General features: G+C 41.5%; 1 long non-coding RNA gene across 2 annotated transcripts; it reads right to left on the minus strand.

The window, feature by feature from the left end:
- Positions 1–581: 581 nt before the first annotated feature.
- LOC121302040 lies at positions 582–20,150 on the minus strand. Of its 2 annotated transcripts, none has more exons than XR_005947676.1 (5): positions 19,993–20,150; positions 15,254–15,493; positions 12,312–12,367; positions 7,377–7,513; positions 582–734 (listed from the first exon to the last, which is right to left on the minus strand). It is a non-coding gene; the product is annotated as an uncharacterized LOC121302040 (long non-coding RNA). The 2 variants fall into 2 exon arrangements; XR_005947675.1 differs by having other exon boundaries at positions 7,377–7,508; positions 19,993–20,148.
- Between the last annotated feature and the right edge of the window lie 30 nt (positions 20,151–20,180).

Consider the following 20,180-nt stretch of genomic DNA (forward strand, 5'->3'; position numbering starts at 1 on the left):
TATATATATATATATATATATATATATATATATATATATATATAGAGAGAGAGAGAGAGAGAGAGAGAGAGAGAGAGAGAGAGAGAGAGAGAGAAAGAGAGACAGACAGACACACAGAGAGTATATCACTGGTCCTCAAGGTTTGTGGTCACAGGCACGTTTTGGGTATTTCTCAAAAGGTTGAGGATAGGAATACATTTTCCCTTTTTTACATTTAACATCACGTTCCAAAAAAGGAAAAACTAAAACGGCATTTTATTAACTGAGGTAGAGGCTGGTCAAGAGCGCGGATGGACAGCAATAGATAACGATAGATCATTACTGCATCTTTCCTGATTACGCTGCAAGTCCACAGCTTTGAGGATCACTGACATGTAAATATATTTGCAGCTCCCTTTAAAAAGTTAACAGAACAGCTTTCATTTTCTACCCCAGCTGGCACAGAGGGTGTTTCATATGCTTATCATTGCCCGCCCCACTATTGAACAATTTAAGGTATAAGAATTTTTTTTTTTTTTTTTTTTTTTTTTTTTTTTTTTTTTTTTAATAATAAATGACTATTTAATAAAAAATAAAACGTACTTAGTGGTAGCCATTGATTCCTCTCGGTATGATCGATGTATCTTTGAAGTTTTGCTTCCAATGTTGATTGTCCAGTATCATGCTGAAATCTCCTGTTGTTTAACAGGACACAATCTGTTCAGGGACCAAGGCTGACTCTGCTGTTTAACCTGCTAATAAAAATAAATAAAAAATAAACCAGTTGTAAAAAATACCTCCGAGATTATCATGAATGAAAACCATACAGTTTTTTTTTTTTTTTTTTTTTTTTAAAGAAAAGGACTGGTGCTGGCAATGTTGTCAGCCTGCTAAAAAGCCAATCGTGTGGCAGTTATGGGCCGTTTAAATGGTTGAGAAAGAAAGAAAGAAAGAAAGAAACTTCTTCTCGTCTTCTCTCGTTGACCTCTTCAAGAAAGAAAGAGAAACAAGAAAGAAAGCAAAAGAAGAAAGAAAGAAAGAAAGAAAGAAAGAAAGAAAGAAAGAAAGAAAGAAAATGCCTAATGTGTGAATCACTTGGAAAAAATCAATACAAATCTTCTTGAGAAATTTAAGATTCTTATAACGTATACAGGTATATACATTGCTGGTGAAAATGTCATTTATCGCTAATTTAGCTAAGTTAGTTTTTTAGTGACAAAAAGCACAGTTATATGGCAGAAAGAAAGAAAGATCTAAAGAAGTGTATTGTACAACAGTAACCAGTGCACCTCATAATCACACAGCCCTGAAAGGTAAAAAGTAATTGTAGGAAATTATCGGATTTTAGGCAAAAAAAATCTGATATGTCGATAGTAGGCTTGGAGCATGTGATAAATGTCTGGAGAAGATTGGTGTTAAATCAGGACTGTTATCATCAAAAACAAGGACTGGTGAAAAACACCAGGATAAACTACAGCTTTCAAACACCTACATAAAATGTGTAACAATGCTGGAAACACACATTTAAAAAAGCAAAGCGACTAAGACTGGAAAAACACAAGTCTGAATTATTTTAATAACATGATGTTAGCGGGAAATACACGAATAGAAGGGGAGAGAGAGAGAGAGAGAGAGAGAGAGAGAGGGGAGAGAAACGGTAGGGTGAGGTGCTGGAGATGCAAAGCGATATTCAATGTCACTCATTTACTTTGATTTCCCCTTTGACCTCTGACCGCTGCATACCCTGAAATGGTCAATTTCATTTATAATGCTGATGGATCCCAAGCCATCTGCAGAAACGGCGAGAGAGACGGGGCAGGGGAGAAGGCTGGGACACATGTCTTAAAATACAGGCCCAAACAATTATGCGGGGCGGGGCGATAGTTTAATGGTGATGTTACTTTTTTTTTTTGTTTGTTTGGCGGTAACGGAAATGTAGTTATGCACGAAAAACAGTTTTTAATTCCTATTTTTTATTTTTAAAGGGGAGACAATGCCATGCTAGTGTGGACTGTCTTTCGTTTTATAACAGCGACTGTCCTTCAGCAGCTAAAAATGCCAAGAAAGAGTACAGGGAGCTGTTTGTTTTTTAAGAATTAGTTTCAAATAAAAGGCAGGTGGGGCTTCGTGGTAGAATGTTCAGCCCAAAAGGTTCTGAAGTGTTCGGCTCGTGTTCTCTCTGCTTTCCGGTTCTGTGTGTTCCACACAAGTTCTAAATTCCACTGACAATGCCATCATCACAATTCCAGCTTCCGCCTTCTAGAAATTCCATAGTAACTATAGCTCGGTAGACTTGTGATCACCAAAGTTATTTTCCTACCAGGCTATCTGAGGAAGGCGGAAGCCAAAATCTTGCAGCTAATTATTAAAAGAGTTCCGTTTATCAGTGACTTTTCTACTTCATGAAGCATTTCTTGTGATTGCTGAGTATCCTGCTGGATCCTGATAGAGAGCTGGGCTCTGTTTTTTAATTCTCTGTGCTCTATTTAATATATGTATATATAAAATGAGTAGAAGCATCGCTGTGGTTGTGCAGAGTGGTGAATCTGTCCTCCAGATTGTGTGTGGAGAGGGCGCAGTGTCACCAACAGAGAAGCTGGAACGGAAGTAAATTGTGATTAAATATCCTCTCCCTTTGGGATTTAATATCTTATTTATAACGATTTTACCCCCCACTGGGTAAAGAGCATTGAAAGAAAAATACAACATGCGCTCCTGCCCCACAAGAGTCCACAACACACACACACACACACACACACACCCAAGTCGAAAACAAACGCAGTGTCGCACAGCACGGAGCGATTACACGCCACATTGATCCTCCATTCGTCATTTGGATCCCCTTTTTTTCATTGTTTGCAATGGAAAAGATGCAAAAATTGGATTTGGAAAGTCGCATTGGGGTGGTGATGAGTGGGGAGGGGCGGGGTGTAACTTCATCTCAAGATCAAGAAGCAATTAAAATTAAACGTTTTAAATTGCGTTTCGTAATGTTGGTGGTTTAGACTTTTACTGCAAACAGCCGCAGCACAGACACTGGAGTGGCAGCTTTTTGCACAAGGAGTGAATTTTGGAGGCAGCAGTTTAAGTCTCTCAGAGGCCTTTTTAAAAGAAAAAAGATTTTCCACTCGGTTTATTGGGCTTCTCTTTCCACCCTTCCCCTCGCTCCCCTACCCCAATCCCACAGAGTACATCGTGGGCTATTTTCATGTTGCCTTTTTGGTTGTTTTTCATTTTTGTTGTGTGTAAATTGACATCAACACCCCCATCCCCCGAGACCGCGTTAGAAGCACGATCACAATGTGGGCCGTATGGCGAGTGCTGAAGAGATGGAGGTAATCAGTGAGTGAGAGAGACAAGCCTTCCATTGACAGCAGGAAGCCTAGGCTGGTTACCACGGCAACCTGGGCCTGCTGGACCTCCTGAGCCTGGGCCTTGCCTTGCTTTTCTGCAGCCTAACATCTGCTTTCCACTGGGATGTGGGGAATTGACAGAAAGAGCAGATGAGGACCCTTAAAAAGTGAGCACAGAGAAAGAAAGCAGGAGGGAGGGAAGAGAGAGAGAGAGAGAGAGAGAGACAGACAAATTAGGCCCCCCGCCCAATGAGGGGAGTGGAATTTATTTATTATCACGAGGAAGAGGTTGTTCCACAGAGTGGTTTGATTAATGTCCAGGCTTCCATCTTGTCAGTCTGTTTTTGTCTCCTGAAAGGAAAACAAAGCACAGGGGGGTCTGATTTTAATGGGAGCCTCTCTCTTTCCTTTTTATGTTGCTTGGGCCTGTCTGTGGTGATTGATAGCTCAGACAATGATTGGACAGACCCTAGCTATCCAGCTTATCAGGGGTATCAGCTGTAAGGGGGGGGTTGTGAAAAAAAGGCTTGAGTTAGAACAAGAGGCGGAGGAATCAGATCCCTCCAATTACAAAGGAAGAATGAAGAGAGAGAGGGAGAGAGAGAAGGACGGCTTCTTTTTTTTTTTGGAAGATCTGCAGATGTCTACCTGTTATTAAGATAACATCACCAATGCCAGATCTCGTAGAAGTCATATATTTATCTGGGTCAAGGCCTTTTTTTTTTTTCATTGTTTGCAATTTCTGTTTCCCGAAGCCAGACCCTTTGCTTTTTTATACATTGTTTTGTTTATACAAACGAGAATTCAAAATGCCTGGGGGGATTTTCTCAGCCTGCTAAAAAGCCGGTCGTTTAGTAGTTCCAACAGCAATGGTTCGAGACACTGGCTTTGTCAATCCATCATACTGCCTTGTGTAATAAACTCCATCGCTTGCGATCGTGTTTCAGTATTACACAGTTAGCGCTTAGGGATCTGTGTCGTAAGACTGTGAATCTCTGGAAATCAGAGGACAAAACCTACAAGGTGTAGAATCAGAAATTCTGACTTGTCAAGTCAACGGCCAAAGATAAACATATTTTATTGAGTTGAAATTGTGCGCCATTCGTTTGGAGTTAATGAGGATATCCCAAAGCTGCTGTTTTGTTTTGTTTTTTCTTTTTTAATAAGGAGCTAAAAACCAAAACATGCCCTTGTTAATTTCTGTACAGTGCTACACATCAAACAAGAGCAGAATACTAATTTACTGTTAACGTGGCGTGACCATGAACGAACTCAACTCTCGTTCTTATTACAGATGTTCTGGGCTGTGTCTTGGGCAAATTCAAAAATATAGAAACCGCTGTCTTTCGGGAGGATGATTACAGCAGCTTGACTTAGATTGCCGGCAGAGACAGCCTGTTAAAAATAGCTTTGCGATGAGAAGGGGGGGGGGGTGTCAGCAAATTGAATTGGTTCTGCTTTACAAATTTAATTTACAAGGCGGGAGGCCGCTAACGCATACCTCTAAACCCAATGCCCTGTTTTGTTTTTAATGGAGAAATTGATTTTTTCCGCCCTCCGCATTGTATGTAAAAAAAAAAAAAAAGGTTAGAGAGATGTGATGTTTATTTGGCACATTAAGAAAGAAAGCTCTTTGTCCTTCTGCTTACATAACCTGATTGCCACATTGTAAGCTGGTGGGAAACGTGAAGACGCCTGTCAATTAAGCAGCGACAGCCTTAATTCTGATTGGCTGACAAAACAAATACCCAGAACCCAATGTGGTAAATGTGTTTCACAGGCGTGTTTGGGGTGACAGGCGGTTTTGTTATCTTGCGAGTACAGGGGAACACAAGAGTCGAACAATGGTAGCAGAAAGTATGGTGCAGAAAACAAAATGAGCAATGCTTTTCAAAGCAGTTGGACTGATTTGCGAGCGCTGCTCATCAGAGCGGAAAACTTCTGATTTTACATGCAATCACGCCGACGGCTTGAATTCAGTTCATGACACATATGTAGTCATCTTGCAATTTGAACGGGTTACTTGTGCAAGTAGCCAATGTTTGATTGGAATTATTTAATGGAAGAGACATGGAGCAACTGAAAGTATCCAGTATCCAGTATAAGCACAACTACACAAAAAAAAGTGTTTTATACAGCAGGGCTGAATAGGAGGGGGTGTTACGATTGTGAAGAACATGGATTTGATGAATGCAGCATATTTTCAAATGTCAAACATCCACAGCTCTGATGTAATCGAACTCAGTCTAAATGCTTGTATGAAAACGTACCACTGTAACTTTGCACGGTAATTTTTCAGTCTCCCTGTAGTCCTGTATCCAGTTTACCATGTTTTTTTTTTTTTTAAATATGCTTTACAATACCTCTCTGGTCTTTACCATGCTTACCCGTGCTTTCACTGTGCTTTGGTACATTTGTTTAACACAAAATACAACAAAAATGCCCAATGCAGAAACCAGTTAGACAGTAACAAACCGGGTTCAACAGAGGGTTGGAACCTGGTCTCCCAGACAGCCGGAACTACCATATGGGGAGGGGAGGGAATGTAAACAAACTGGACTGTCAAAAGGGCCTGCTCTATCATAAATTAGAAGGCGCAGAAGAAGGAATATTGTAAACACATGCAGAGGAATTCCACCTTACTGTAAAGCAGAGGTCTGGCCAGTGATCAACACAATCATGAAAGTTACAGGGGCGAAAGGAAATGCTGCTGTTTGAAATATCTGTTTGAGCATTACAGGGACTTCGCCCGTTTTGTCAGTTTCCTTCCTTGTGGGGCTTGACCAAGGAAGCACTAAAAACAAGCACACACACACACAAGCACCCTTGTTCCCAGCTGTTCTTTGCTGGCGCTGTGATTTCCAGAGCTAATTATTCAGGTCGTAACAGCAGCTTTGCAGGAAGCCTGGAGGTCAGGGACATTTTGATCCCTTTTTTAAAAAAATTTTTGGCGAGGGCCCCCCTCTCTCCCTCACCTCCGGGATCAGGACCCTCTGGTGTTGTTAAGTGAGTCCAGAGTAAGATTGATCGAGGTCAGCTCCCTGATTGCGCCCCTGGGCAATCCTGGTGACTCCCAGCCCTCGACAGAAAATTTAAAACCGGTAGGAACTCCCCAATAAACAAAATATCGAAGATCACGCAGTTATGAAAGTTCAGCCCCCTAGCAGTCAGGAACGTGACAGAGACAGAGTGTACTGACTGGTTCTTTTCCATGTACTTATTTATTTTAAAAAGCCAGTTGTGTAGTAGTTCCAACAGTAATGGTTTCAGACACTGCTTTTGTCAATCCATCATATTGATTTGTGTAATAAACTTCAACGATTGTAAAAATATATATATTTTTACATCTTTGTCTGCAGAATATTTAGGGTGTAAAACAAAACGCAAGTTAGGAGACCCGCCAGGCAAAGGCAGATCTCATTAGAGAATGACTGCGGTACTTAAATAAAAAAAAATAACTTCTCATTTCTGTTTTAAGAAGCGTCTTATACCGATAAGTGAAGAAAGAATAAAAGAAGCCAGAAAGAAAGTTGGACAGAAGGAAAGAAATTAAAAAAGAAAAGACAGACACAAGTAAAAAAGGAAAGATAGTTTGTTATACCTAAAGTGTCACTCAATGAAGGGGGCTGGGTTCTTTAACTGAAAGAAAAAAATAATAATTAGATTTTTAAAAAAAAGAGTGCGTTCAGGATTTGAAACGGGTCACATTTGCACTCTGGAGTCCGGAGAGGTGTTGTCAGGAAGGTGTGGGATGGTCAGTTACCTGGCTGAGGTCCTCATTCTTCAAGCCTTTACAAAACCATTTGTTTCCCTCCCTCTCTGCCTGAAGTTAACAAGGTGTTGTTGTCTTGCAAAAGAATTGTGCTTCGGGAAACAACACGTAGACAAACCAGTAAACCCCCCCCCCTTGAGTAGAAAAAGCTGTTTTGAAATGCCCCACCCCACCCCAAAAGGATAACGCTGCGGTAATGAAGCGCCCCCCGATAACCCCCCCAGGGGGGTCCCCCCTTGGAATCTACCGATGCTGCAGTTTCTCTCCCTTACTTGTTTTGTGTTCTGCCTCTCCCTCTGCCAGTCACATGTGTTTGCAGTGAGCATCAATCCCTCTTTGCCATCCCTCCAGACACATTTGTCAAACTTCAGGTCAGGTTTCCTTTGCAGCTTTCGGTGACGTCACTTAGCTCAGGGAAAAAAAAAAGCTAAATGTGTTATTTGAATCTACAGCTGTGACCAAATGTTTTGCATCACCTAGAATTTTAGGACTGAGACAAAATAATAATAATAATAATAATAATAATAATAATAATAATAATAATAATAATAATAATAATATATATATATATAAACAAACATCATATGAACATCATTTAATTTTTTCTTAACAATATGTGCTTGCTTACTAAATAGGCACATGACACATTTTACTGTAGGAATACCATGTTTCCTTAAAGGGTACTGCACTAGTTTCCATCAGCCTTTGCCAGCCTTAACTCAGTAAGAACCAAATAAAATGTTATTTGAAGAAAAATCAGAAAACAAGCTGTATCTATTGATGTAATTTGCTGCATTGCATTTAGACTTCACTTTTGCGGTTAACAAAATCAAAGCAAGCATCAGAACAATATAGTTAAAGAGAACATTTAAATAAGAAGTAGATGCCAGTTTAAAAAATAATGGGTACAGAATGGGTAAAGCAACTGCTGTGTCTCCTATGAGCCACATGGCTTTGTGATTCCACCAGCCAGGAAACCAAGTTGGCTGGGCATGAAAACAGTTGATTTTTAATATGATACAACAGAAAGAGTCCTTTCATGACAAGAGGGCCTTTTGCAATTGTCATATCACCAAAAAAATGCGTGTTAGCAGTCAAACAAACACAGCATTCGAGGCAAAAATGATCAATTTAATCAGGTTTTAGTCCTTCAAAACTTTTATTAAAAAAAAAAAAAGTATTGTTTTCCCCTTCTCTATCTCTCACTACTGCCACCAGCCACCCGGTTCTCCTGTTAAAAAAAAAAAAAGAAAAAAAAACCCTCAACCTAATTAAGCCGTTTCATTTTATTTTCACAGCACATTTATCTTGAGGCGTGAGCACAGCGGAGAGGGGTTCCACTGTGACACACTTCTGCAGAGAGAGAGGGAGAGAAGAGAGAAAGGGAGAAAATGGGCAGAGTGGCATAGTAGCTGGGTCAAGATAAAAATAAAAATTCTGTGCTTAAAGACAGATACTCTGTTGGTCCCTTTCAGTCAGTACAGATTTTTGTTTACATTTAGTTTTACTCGGATGTGGTGCACACAGTTTGTATTCATTCTGCGAAACTTTAGAGGCCTGCTTTTCTTAATAAAATAAATTCTGAAACCATTTAACACGGACGGTGTTGGCTGTGCTTTGAAATAAAACACAGATCGCTTGTTTACACAGCTTGTATTCATCCTTCTATACTCTGTTCTGTTCTGCCAGGCAGCTTGCGAGTACTGAGGTGAGCAGTGTTGTTTTTTTTCCCTTCCTTTCTTCTCCTGGTCCCCTCGACTGGAGTGCCAGGACGTGCTGCAGCAAGGAGATAATGCCCATTAGCTCCTCAATCTTGCGAGCATAATGTGTTTTTGACGTATGATTACGCTACGGGCCCCAGAGGTGAGTGCAAGATGACACCATGATGAAGTATCAGATACTGCCGGCAGATTTAGAGTGGGCCACGGAGGAGAGCAGGCAGGGAGCGTGTATGCATGCGAGTGTGTGCGTGTGTAACGATTCACTGTGGATCGATGAATTGTGATGATTTCTTTACATGCTATATCACATAATAATAGAGGCATGGATCGCCTGTATTGTGATACAAGACCAAAAGCACTGTATTTAGTTCATTGTAGTTTTGAATTAATTATTACTCTTAACAAGTATTATGCTCTCTTATGTCATAGCCCTCTACTAATGTAAACTCAGTAGTCGGGACATTGACCACATTCATTATATATATATATATGAAGAAGTCTCAAGGTCATAAGAAGCTTTAAAAATGTATTAATTAATTATTATGTTATATGGCTTTCGAGAGCTTGTTCGTATTCTTCGAAACTTTTTTAAAATATATTTTTATAATATAATAATTCAAGCAACAACATACGTAAGAAACCGAACAACAAGTCTAAAACATGGATATGAGTAAAATATTAATAAAATTTTGTTTGTTATTATTATTTTACATTCTAACGTTATATAAATCGTTATTATTAGTATTATTATTATAAACATTAATTAAAACATTTATTTTTTGTAACAAGGGCTTTCGTGGTCAACAATGCCAGTCTGTGTTACGGTCAGACACAACCTGTTAGTTTAACGTGATAATGCCAAACAAAAAAAGAAACTCAAGGGGGGGGGGGGGGGGGGGGGGGGGGGAGTATTGCGACCACTCGATATAATGTGTGGAACAGGGTGCGTTTGACAAACCTCTCCTCTAACAAACGATGTCTTGTACAGAAAGACCAAGATGAGGAGAGGAGGGAGGGTGGGGGTTGGCGGTTCCAGAGACTGAGGGGGCTAAGTGTTTAAAGATGGGACAGTGCTGGGGTCTGTTTGTCCAGGGGATTAGGTTACAACATTTACAGCAGATCAGAGGCAAGCTATTCAATGTGAAGATCAGACACAGCCAGGCGAGGAGGGAGGCTGGGGCCCACAGCAGCAGCACAGAGCATACTGGAAACAAACGAATATCAATTCTTTCCAAGTACACTTCTCTTCTTCTGCGAGTGAGGAAAAGATCTGCCCCTGACTAACGCTGGTTTTTAAAATTAAAATGACCTATAAAGGTGCGAACCCTTACCAAAGTAAATTACACTTTGCTGTGAGAAACTTTTATAAGAGAAACACTCCCACATATAGCAGAATGTGTGTTATTTATTTCAAGGGTTATTTTTGCATATAATTTATAAATCCTGTTACCGGAGAAATCACAAACAGAAATGCCACCGAATGCATTACCAGCCGTGTTTGATTCAAATATTGAACTGCATGTCTCACCATTTCCGCATTTCAATCTAAAATGTGCTTACTAATTCAAATTCAGTGCCACCTCCCCTCCTAATTTAGGATCATGCCTTCATGACCTCAGGCTGGGAACCTGACCTTTGACCCCCCCCCCCCTGCTGTGTGCATGAGCCAGGCCCCGGGAACAGGAACATCTGCAGGGTGAAGCAGGCAGCTGTGTGAGATTACACAGAGCTCCATTCATCTGCCAGGCCAGGGTCACAGAGAGAGAGAGAGAGAGAGAGAGAGAGAGAGAGAAAGAGCAAGAGAGAAAGAAATAGAGAGAGGTGGACAAAAAGAAAGAACAAAAGAAAGAAGGCTGAATAAAGAAGGAAAGATAGAAAACCTGGGATCCCCGAGGGTCCCCCCTGGTAAAGGCACGGCTGCAAGCCTGTACTGGGTGACCCATGCACACAGGGCGGCGCAGGCTCACGTCCAGGCTGTGCAAAGTTGCCGGTCTTCACTGGAGATTTCCGGAGAGAGCGTTGCATTGGCTCTGGCGTTCCCGTGGGTTAGGGAGACAAAACCGGCCGGGACTGTTTCTCCTCGTCAGCGGACCCTACCGGCCAGGGTCCCAGTGAGCTCAGAGCGGACACCTGCAGGGCTGTCTTTTGTCCTCCAGAAGCCGGTAGCTCGCTGATTAACACAGCGAGCAGACAATAGAATACCAATCCCAAACGAGTCCATTGTCCAAGTCAGAATTGCCACCCCTGCAAATAATACCTTAACTCACACCACAGAGGTAAAAACGCACACCTTGTGCAAAGAAAGTAGCAAACTAGTTCCCATTACATAGCAACAAGCTGACAGCTCACCACAGGATGATATAACAGCCCATTGATAAGCTGTCTGTGAGAGAAGCAGGCAAAGTACAGTATTTAAAAAAAAAAAAAAAAAAAAAAAAAAAAAGTAAAAAATCTTTCAATGTCTCCCTTGTGCGCTTTTTACATTTTATTGTCAAATTGTCAGTAAAATCCAATTTGTATCTAGCGAGGGTGAAGTTTATCAATTCGTTTGTTTTTCATCGTTATCTATTCAGCCCTGATGCTAATTTGTAAAACACTGTCAACCACACTACCCGTTTAATTCCTCACCTCAAATCACTGCTTTTTTTTTTTTTTTTTTAATTTAACATAATAAATAAATAGATAAATAAATTCAAATAGGATGCACTCTTTGGCTACTCCAGTAAATGTACACGGGTAAACCTGTATTCTTACTAAACTTTCCCATGATTAAACTGTATGGGTTACCAAAGTTATATGCTTTACCAGATCTTTCTGTGCTTTACAATGTCTGCCTTTGCTTTTGCTATGCTTTTAACGGTGGGAAACTATTATAAGGCTGTCTCTCTCTCTCTTCCCCTCTGTGCTTTACAATGCTTATCTAGGCTTTTTCATGCTTTATTACACTCCAGGAATGCCATCCTTGAACTGTGGGAAACTTTAACAAAGGAACTGTCTCTCGGTGCTTTACAATGCATACCTATGCTTTATTACACTCTGCTATGTATTGGCTCTGCTCACATTAAACTATATATAGTTTTATTTGTGTTATACGGAGTTCTGACAATCCCTTTTAATAGATGACAGATGCATGGGTTTAAGAAAACTCATACCGCTAATAATGCCAGACAGCGGGACTGTAACCCCGTCAGTCGTTATTTTTATTTATTTTTTAAACCGGGGACGGGATGAAAAAAAAAAAAAAAAAAAAAAAGTGTATTAGACCTTGTCGTTTTGTTTTTTGCCGTCCTTTTTATCTCAGTTTCGTGTCAGGTTTTATTGTATCCTGAGCGAGTAAGACGGGGGTATAATCATTCAAAACAGCCTTCCTAAAAATCGGTATTATTATTAGTTTCAGAATGCTAGCTGGTCCATATAAGTGACCTGTATTAGGGTGTTATTTATGGATGTATTTATTTGATTTATTTATTTGTTTGCATATCTTACCTGTGCGCAAGGTCTTTTTTCCAGGGCGCGAGTTCCGTGCCGGGCTCCGTATTTGCCTGCACAAAATTAAAATAATTAAATAACTCATGAACTGCATTGCCTATTCTAATACAAACACACACACAACACACACACACACACACACACACACACACACACACACACACAAACACACACACACACACACACACACACACACACACACACACACACACACACACACACACACAAACACACACACACACACACACACACACAAACACACAAACACAACACACAAACACACACACACACACACACAAACACACACACACACACACACACACACACACACACACACACACACACACACACAAACACACACACACACACACACACACACACACACACACACACACACACACACACACACACAAACACACACACACACACACACACACACACACAACACACACACACACACACTAACACACACAAACACACACAAACACAAACACACACACACATATATATATAATGTTTTAGTAAAGTTTTCTTCTTGATTTCTTCGTGTTGTGTGCCTTGCTGTTGAGCTGTACTAGTCAAGTCAATATTTGAATACGTTATTTATTTTAATTGATGTATATTATTATTATTATTATTATTATTATTATTATTATTATTATTATTATTATTATTAAATTGTATTAAATACACAACACACACAAACACTGCCGGTGAACGGTTCTGCTGTCCACGAGCTTTAACTGCGTCGTCAAGGGAACCGCAAGTGAGGCGAGAGCGCGCTAAAAAGAGCGTGGCGCGCGTGCAGTAGGGAACCGCAAGTGAGGCGAGAGCGCGCTAAACAGATACATCATCATCAAAATAATAATAATAATAATAATAATAATAATAATAATAAATAATCTAACAATTAACAAAATATTTATTTCAAACTAAGCCGAACTACCTGTTAACTGTTAATTACTTTAAACTATAATTTTTTAAAAACACAGAAAAAGGACAAATATGTGTAATTTAATTTCAACGTGTGCGTATGTGCGTGCCTGTTTGTGCGTGTGCGCGTGTGTGTTTGCACGCGTGTGTGTGTGTCTGTGCGTGTTTGCACGCATGGGATGGTATGTAACCCTGGGAGAACCACGTGACTCCTGGGAGACACAACGTTTGGAAGGGTGCTGCAGAGGCTGCTGGGAAATTGAGTTCTGCGGAGTCAGGCCAGGGATCGGAACTACAGGATAAAACATACAAAACGGGAGACGTGCATGCAAGATTTCTGAAAACGAACAGGTGCCGTTTCAGCATCCGCGGCGTGGCGAGCAAAGGGTTAAACCCTCAATCCGCAACCCCCAGTTAATCAAGACTGAAAAGCAGTAACGGGGGCCCGCTCCTGCAAGCCTTGGCATTTTGCTGCAGATTAAGCACCCATTTGCATAGTAACGTTATTCATTTCCAACCGGCGCCAAGGCAAGCCAGTTTGTCCTTTTTGGACACAGTCAAGCGTAGCCTCCAGGCAAGTTTGACAAATGAATTTCCAAGCCGCTGTTTTCCAGGGTGGAGACAGGGCACAGCGCTGGCAGTAATTGATAGCCGGCGTGGTAAATAGTGCAGAACTTTCTTTAATAGAAGTACAAGCGGTATTTCAATAGTCCGGTAATGGAGAAATATGATACTGGGGGAGGAGAGCGAGTCTCTGCGTTTCAAGAGCACTTTACCGGCTACAACGCCCACCCCTGTCCCAGCAGACAGCCCACTTACTCTACCTTACCCCCAGCCCTGCGTGAGAGAGTGGGGTGGCTTTGAACGGCCTCAGCCTAGTCCCAAGAAGGGAGGAGGACTCTGTTAATATCAAAGGCAAGCCCCGCTGTGCCCTGACTGTCTGTTTCGTTTGCTTTGCCCGCTGTTGGATAAATACCTAACAGCGCCCCGCGTTTTGGATAAATACCCAACAGCGCCCCGCGTTTTGGATAAATACCCAACAGCGCCCCGCGTTTTGGATAAATACCCAACAGCGCCCCGCGTTTTGCCCTATATAGGTTACGCAACACATGTCTCTCCCCAGGTTAAACGACCTTTGTTGGTTTGGCCTGGCCAAACCAACAAAGGTGCCCGTGTACGGAATAAAATCCCTGCAACTTTACACAAGACACTTGACTGTCGAACCAAAACAAAAAACCGCCACCGGCCGCTTTAACTGTGGAATCAGCTCTGTACGAGAACAAGGGTGGGGGAGATTCCTTTTACATTCCTGGAGGAAAGATAAAATGTTGAAATGTTTGACACTAATTGATAGCAAACGTTGTAAACAGTTCATAACACCTTATCTGTTTCCCAGTGAAAGTGCTCGCCTCTCTCCCCGGGAAGGGTGATTAATAGGGGCCATCACTCACTGTCCCGGCGCGCTGAAAGGCAGCGGCGCGGCTATCCCTCCTCCTGACTGTGATAACAAGCAGCGGGAATAATGAGGGGTGTCACTCCACTTTTCATTTTGATGGAAAGTCGTTACTGGAGTCAAAGCCGGGGCCACGCTGCCATGAATCAAGCCGCTGCGGTATGAAATTAAAATCAAACCGAACAGGCTGCCCGCCTGCGTACCTGCGATGCTTAAAGACACAGCGCGCTTTCGCTTTTCCCCTTTTCTCTTCTAATCCACCCTTTCTGTTAGTGGGGTTGGAAAATACGGTTTTCTGTGCTAGCCTATATGTTGCTATGCTTGTTAGTGTGCATTCCCTTAAATCTCATGCAAAGGCAAGCTGGTTGAAAGTTATTGATAAGGAGACGAGTTCTTTATTTGGGTGCGATATACCGGTAATGATACATTGTTGGTGTCTTGCAATATCTCGTTCTGACAGATCTTGCTAGCAGCGTGTGTGCGTGTGCCTGTGAAATGCATGCATTGTGAGTACGTTGTAGAAGGATCGAGACGAGGATACCAAAAGCTGTACCTGGAGAATTTTTTGTTTCTTATTTTACTTTTCTTTCTTCAAAAAAAAAAAAAAAAAATTAGCTATTTAAAATGACAGCAGTATAGAGGTGGGGACAGCAGAGTTAATGATGGCTTGAGGGTTGAAAGGATGCTGCATGACATTCAGAAGGGGTCTGGCTCTCAGTGTTGGGAGTTACACGGTGACTCCCATCAGATTAACTGGTCTGTTACTGCGTCACTGGGAGATGTCTGATTCAATCTGGAAGACACAAGAGAATTTACATTTTAGCAACTCCAGTGTCAAATCAAGACAAGCTTCCGCAGCTGTGTCAAGACTGGCACTAACAGCATGCGCCCTCTTGTGGACATGAGCAGTATGACGCCCAAAGTTTTTTTTTAAAATGCAACTCAGTTGAGTTTCAATGCATTTTATTTATATAGCGCAGTATCTATCTCAAAGAAGTTTACACGTCGGTTAAAAGAGAAACGCAGTGCGGAGTATATCGATATGCACATACTACATGGAACACACGACAGAAAAATGCACCTATTGCAAAAATTGTGGTGCAGCTAGGCATATAACAAAATAAAAAATAAGTAACGGACTAGCCCCCAGTCCCTCAAACAGAATTGGATCAAGTAGAAGACTTCTAAACCGTTATTCGGATCGAGCTCTTCACGTTGGTGTGGGTCGAACGCGCTAATTCACCGATCGAAGAGAGGCGAGTGCAGAACCGTTCGCTGTTCTCCGCGGACTGCAAGGAAAGCGGCGAGCGTCATCACAAACCCACGCAGCCGTCTCTTCGCTTGTTTCCCTTGAAAGCGGTGCAATATTTTATAAAGCAGGGTTACAGAGCGGTGCTTTATATATATATATATAAAGCGATGTAAAACAACTGGCAGATAAGATGCCAGTTAAAAATGCTCCAAAGAATGTGCAAAGTAGCCTGTGTCCTCCAATGAAGGCAATGGCACTTTAGGGGTTAAGATTTCACAGCACGGATTATGCTAAAGTGCGATCCATCAACATCTTTTTAATTTGCCATAATTTAAAACCAAGAGAATTCCGGCTAAGAAGCGTTTCTGCAGTGTGGCCACAGGGTGGCAGTATCGGGTGCTGTGGGGATAGAGTCTCGGTGGAGCGCTTCTGTTTTTTGTGAACGCTACCAGGAGGGGGCGCTATAACCCCTTTCTTTTTTTTATCAATAGTGCTGTGTATAAAACTTTCGTAGCAATCAGTAGATGCAATAAATCGAATCCATTCTCCACCCTTATTTCCTACTTGTTTATCACAAAACCAAATCTATTTAAATAAGCAAATGCAAAACAATAACGGGCCAAACAGAACAAAAGCAATGATAAGGGGAACGGATGAAACTGTGACCCAGAAAATATAGCCGGCTGTTCTGCAAAGCTAGTTTAAATGTGAAAGCGAGTCTGATAAAAATCAAATACACAAACGCCCAAACACTAATCTCCATACTAGCTGAGCTTTGATTGGCATCATTCACTTCTGAGATCAAAAATGTGTTTTTGCATATAAACGATGCTATCATTTTATTAAAGTTACCCTGCTTTGCCAAGTTTATTAATATGTTTTGCCATACCTCACTATGCTTGCCTATACTATGCTTTATTACACTTTACTGTGCTTTTACTGTGGGAAACGTATACGTTTTTTTTTTTGTTGTTTTTGTTTTTTTTTGCATGAACTGGGCTTTTTAATCTACTGTCGGTAGCAACTTGCTAATGCAAACAGACCTTTCATCTCTAGCAATCTTTTCAAGTCGCTTGTTTGCATTGGACAAAAACACTTGTGTGCAACGCGTTTTGTGTGGAGTGTGTTTGGCTTACTCCTCATCTCCTCTCTCAGAGCGGTGGTGTCTGTACACTGCCCCTTCCTCAGGCTGATTGTGTGAATCCCAAAATGAGATCACTGTGCAAACTTGAAGCCCCGTGTCTGATCACTGCTGATTCGCTGTGCTTTCACTGTGGTAAACCTGCACACAGGCTTTATTTGTGGACAAGAAGGCTCACATCTGCAATACACTTGAACCTGATTGTCCAACCAGTTTGAGATATTCCAGCTCCAAGACTCTGTACAGGCCTGCCAGGCTGTTTAGGAGTTAATGGTGACTAGGTAAGATATGTAAGGCAAAATTAGTATATATATATATATATATATATATATATATATATATATATATATATATATATATATATAGAGAGAGAGAGAGAGAGAGAGAGAGAGAGAGAGAGAGAGAGAGAGAGAGAGAGAGAGAGAGAGAGAGAGAACTCTCTCCTCTCTCTCTTTCTCTCTTTCTGACGTGAGTTTTGGTCGAGTCAAAACCAGCTCAGCCTGAGCTGAGTTTCACGTGGTATTCATTGAGACTCTTCTCTTACTCGGTTGCACTCCGCACACACACACACACACACACACACACACACACACACAGAGGGCGGGGGGGGGGGGGGGGGGGGGGGGGGGGGATTCCTTTGTAAGTGATGCATGCAGGTGTTTTGCAGCATTGTGAGTATTGATGCAAGGTCCTGTGCAAATGTATAAATTCATTATCATTGCGTTATAATAGCACAAGCCCCAAGCCAAGCACAGCAAAGCCATGAGCAGCTTTATCAGCGATTTGGAGCAGATCAAATTGATGTCAGCCCACTGCCTGTCTGGCACTGATAAGCTATTCTGGTGCAGCAGTGGATAACCTTTTTGGCTGGATGTGTATGAATGCATCAATGTGAGTCCCCCTAACCCTGTGCCCCTTCCTGACTGGGACCACACACCCTAGAAAGACTGCAATGTGTTTATTTTAAAGGTAGTGTGCCAGGTGTTTTACAAAGGTGTTTCCCAAGCTGAAACGATTAGCTCTATCAGTGTTTACTGTGAAAGGTAAATACAAGCCTTGTTTAAATTCACTACAGTATTTTTTTTTTTGCAGTTTCCCACAGCTATAATATACACTGACCATGACAACTCTCTTTGCTTACTCTATCTATCTATCTATCTATCTATCTATCTTGAAAAATCACAAGTTTACTGTGCTGTGTTCTATCTAATGATGATTCAGATGAGCAAATTGCAATTATTTTACAGTATGCAATATGCTGTTTGACCCTGGTGATGATGGTCTGCTAAACTAGGTGAAACTGACATCGCATTTCCATACTTTGAATACAACTTCTTGTCGGTTTCGGCGAGACCTGTGATTTGCCTGCGATTTGGTCTGGCAATGCAAATCTCAGCGAGCGCTCGCTGGCTTTCCTGTCACCCTGCACCCTGCAGACACAATGGCTTCTGTACACTGCACTTAATCACACCCTGCACACAAGCACCACACTGTATTTATATTAACGTTCATGCTAAACTACGAGGAAAGAGAGCAGGGGAGTGCAAACCTGAGTTCACTCACCCCTTATAAAACGATGCTACAGCAAGTCTGCCCTGTCATTTTGCAGTCCTGCCCATGCTTTTCCCATGCTGCACGGTGCACAGTTTACTGTGCTTTGTTAATATGCTTTGTCATACCTCTCTGGGTTTTACAATGCTAACCTAGGCTCTGCCTTTCACTGTGCTTTCTTCCACTTCACTAGACCTTTGAGTATGTGATGCCTTTTAGTAAATAAGCTTCACCAAATACATTTTATACATGCTGCTAAAGGCACAGTCTGAGTCCTTCAATTCTCCCTCAGCACCTTTAATTTCCTGAATGTGAATTCCCCACATCTGCAATCTCCCGTCTCGATCGCTATCACTGTCTATTCCGGGGATCAGGGGTTTTGCCTTGGAGCCGAGCTTTGAATGGAATCGCAAACAGTTTCTCTCTATGAATCAGCAGCATTCTATCAGCCACAAGCACAACAGAAACGGTAACTATAGCAAACATTTTGCAACCGCGCTGAGACGAAACTCTCCGCTCTGGCTTCCCCTCCCCTGGATAATATTTAACTAGCAACAGCAGGCAGCCAATACAGGGACTCAAGAGAGACCAGTCGTTAGAGAGACCTGTCTCTACAGTACAGAGTAATTGGGGTCAGTGCTCAGACCATCCAGTTGTTCTGATAATCGAATTATGACACTGACGTTTTTGTGCATGATTTTCTCCAGGCAAGAAGCCTCCTAAACAGATACAATTCACCCCTTTGTAAGTATAGAACCGACAGCACTGTGCTGTTCTGTAGGTACGAGATTGAGGGCTGCTCAGCATTTCTTTTATGCAAGCAGGGCAGAAGAGCACAGGAGAGGTTGACAAGGGGCTGTTCGGATAACCGAGGTATTCATATAACGGGGGGGGGGGTTCGGATAATTGAAGATTGAACCTACTCTGATGTAGCCAGACAGCATCTCGGACTGTAAGCGGATTGCTTTTCATACAAACTACTTTCAAAAAGGGAGAAATGATTCACCTAAAATAATTCAACATGAAGTCTAAAGTCTTCATATTTGCCGCAGACTTTTTAAAACTCTCTCTAGTGAATCCATTACAGCAGACAGCTTGCCAGTAGCGTTCAGAATGAAGTTAAGTGTTTAAAAACAAATAAATAAATAAAAAGAAAGAAAGAAAATTAGCATAAAACAATCCCTAAAATATTGGGCTCGGACTTGAACTTCCTGTTCCTGTTAAATAATTAATTTTAAAGGCATGTTCAAACATTTTTTTTGTTTCTACCTTACTTGTAGACATTGCTCAGTTCTGCATTCACACTATTGCTGCTCACAGAAATACTCACAAAGGCTTCTAAACTCACCACATCTAGCCCCTGCGGGAACTGGAACTGTATTATTCCATCAATGCAGATTCTAAATAGGGCAATATTGTACAATACTGCTACCTTCCTCTCTAGATTAACCTTCACTAATATTTACTCAAGTCACAAAGGGCAGGGCGTAATATTCAACTTGACAGAGGGAGGAGAGAGAGAGAGAGACACACACA

The sequence above is a fragment of the Polyodon spathula genome, chromosome 28 (genome assembly GCF_017654505.1).
Source record: "Polyodon spathula isolate WHYD16114869_AA chromosome 28, ASM1765450v1, whole genome shotgun sequence".
Taxonomy (NCBI): Eukaryota; Metazoa; Chordata; class Actinopteri; order Acipenseriformes; family Polyodontidae; genus Polyodon; species Polyodon spathula.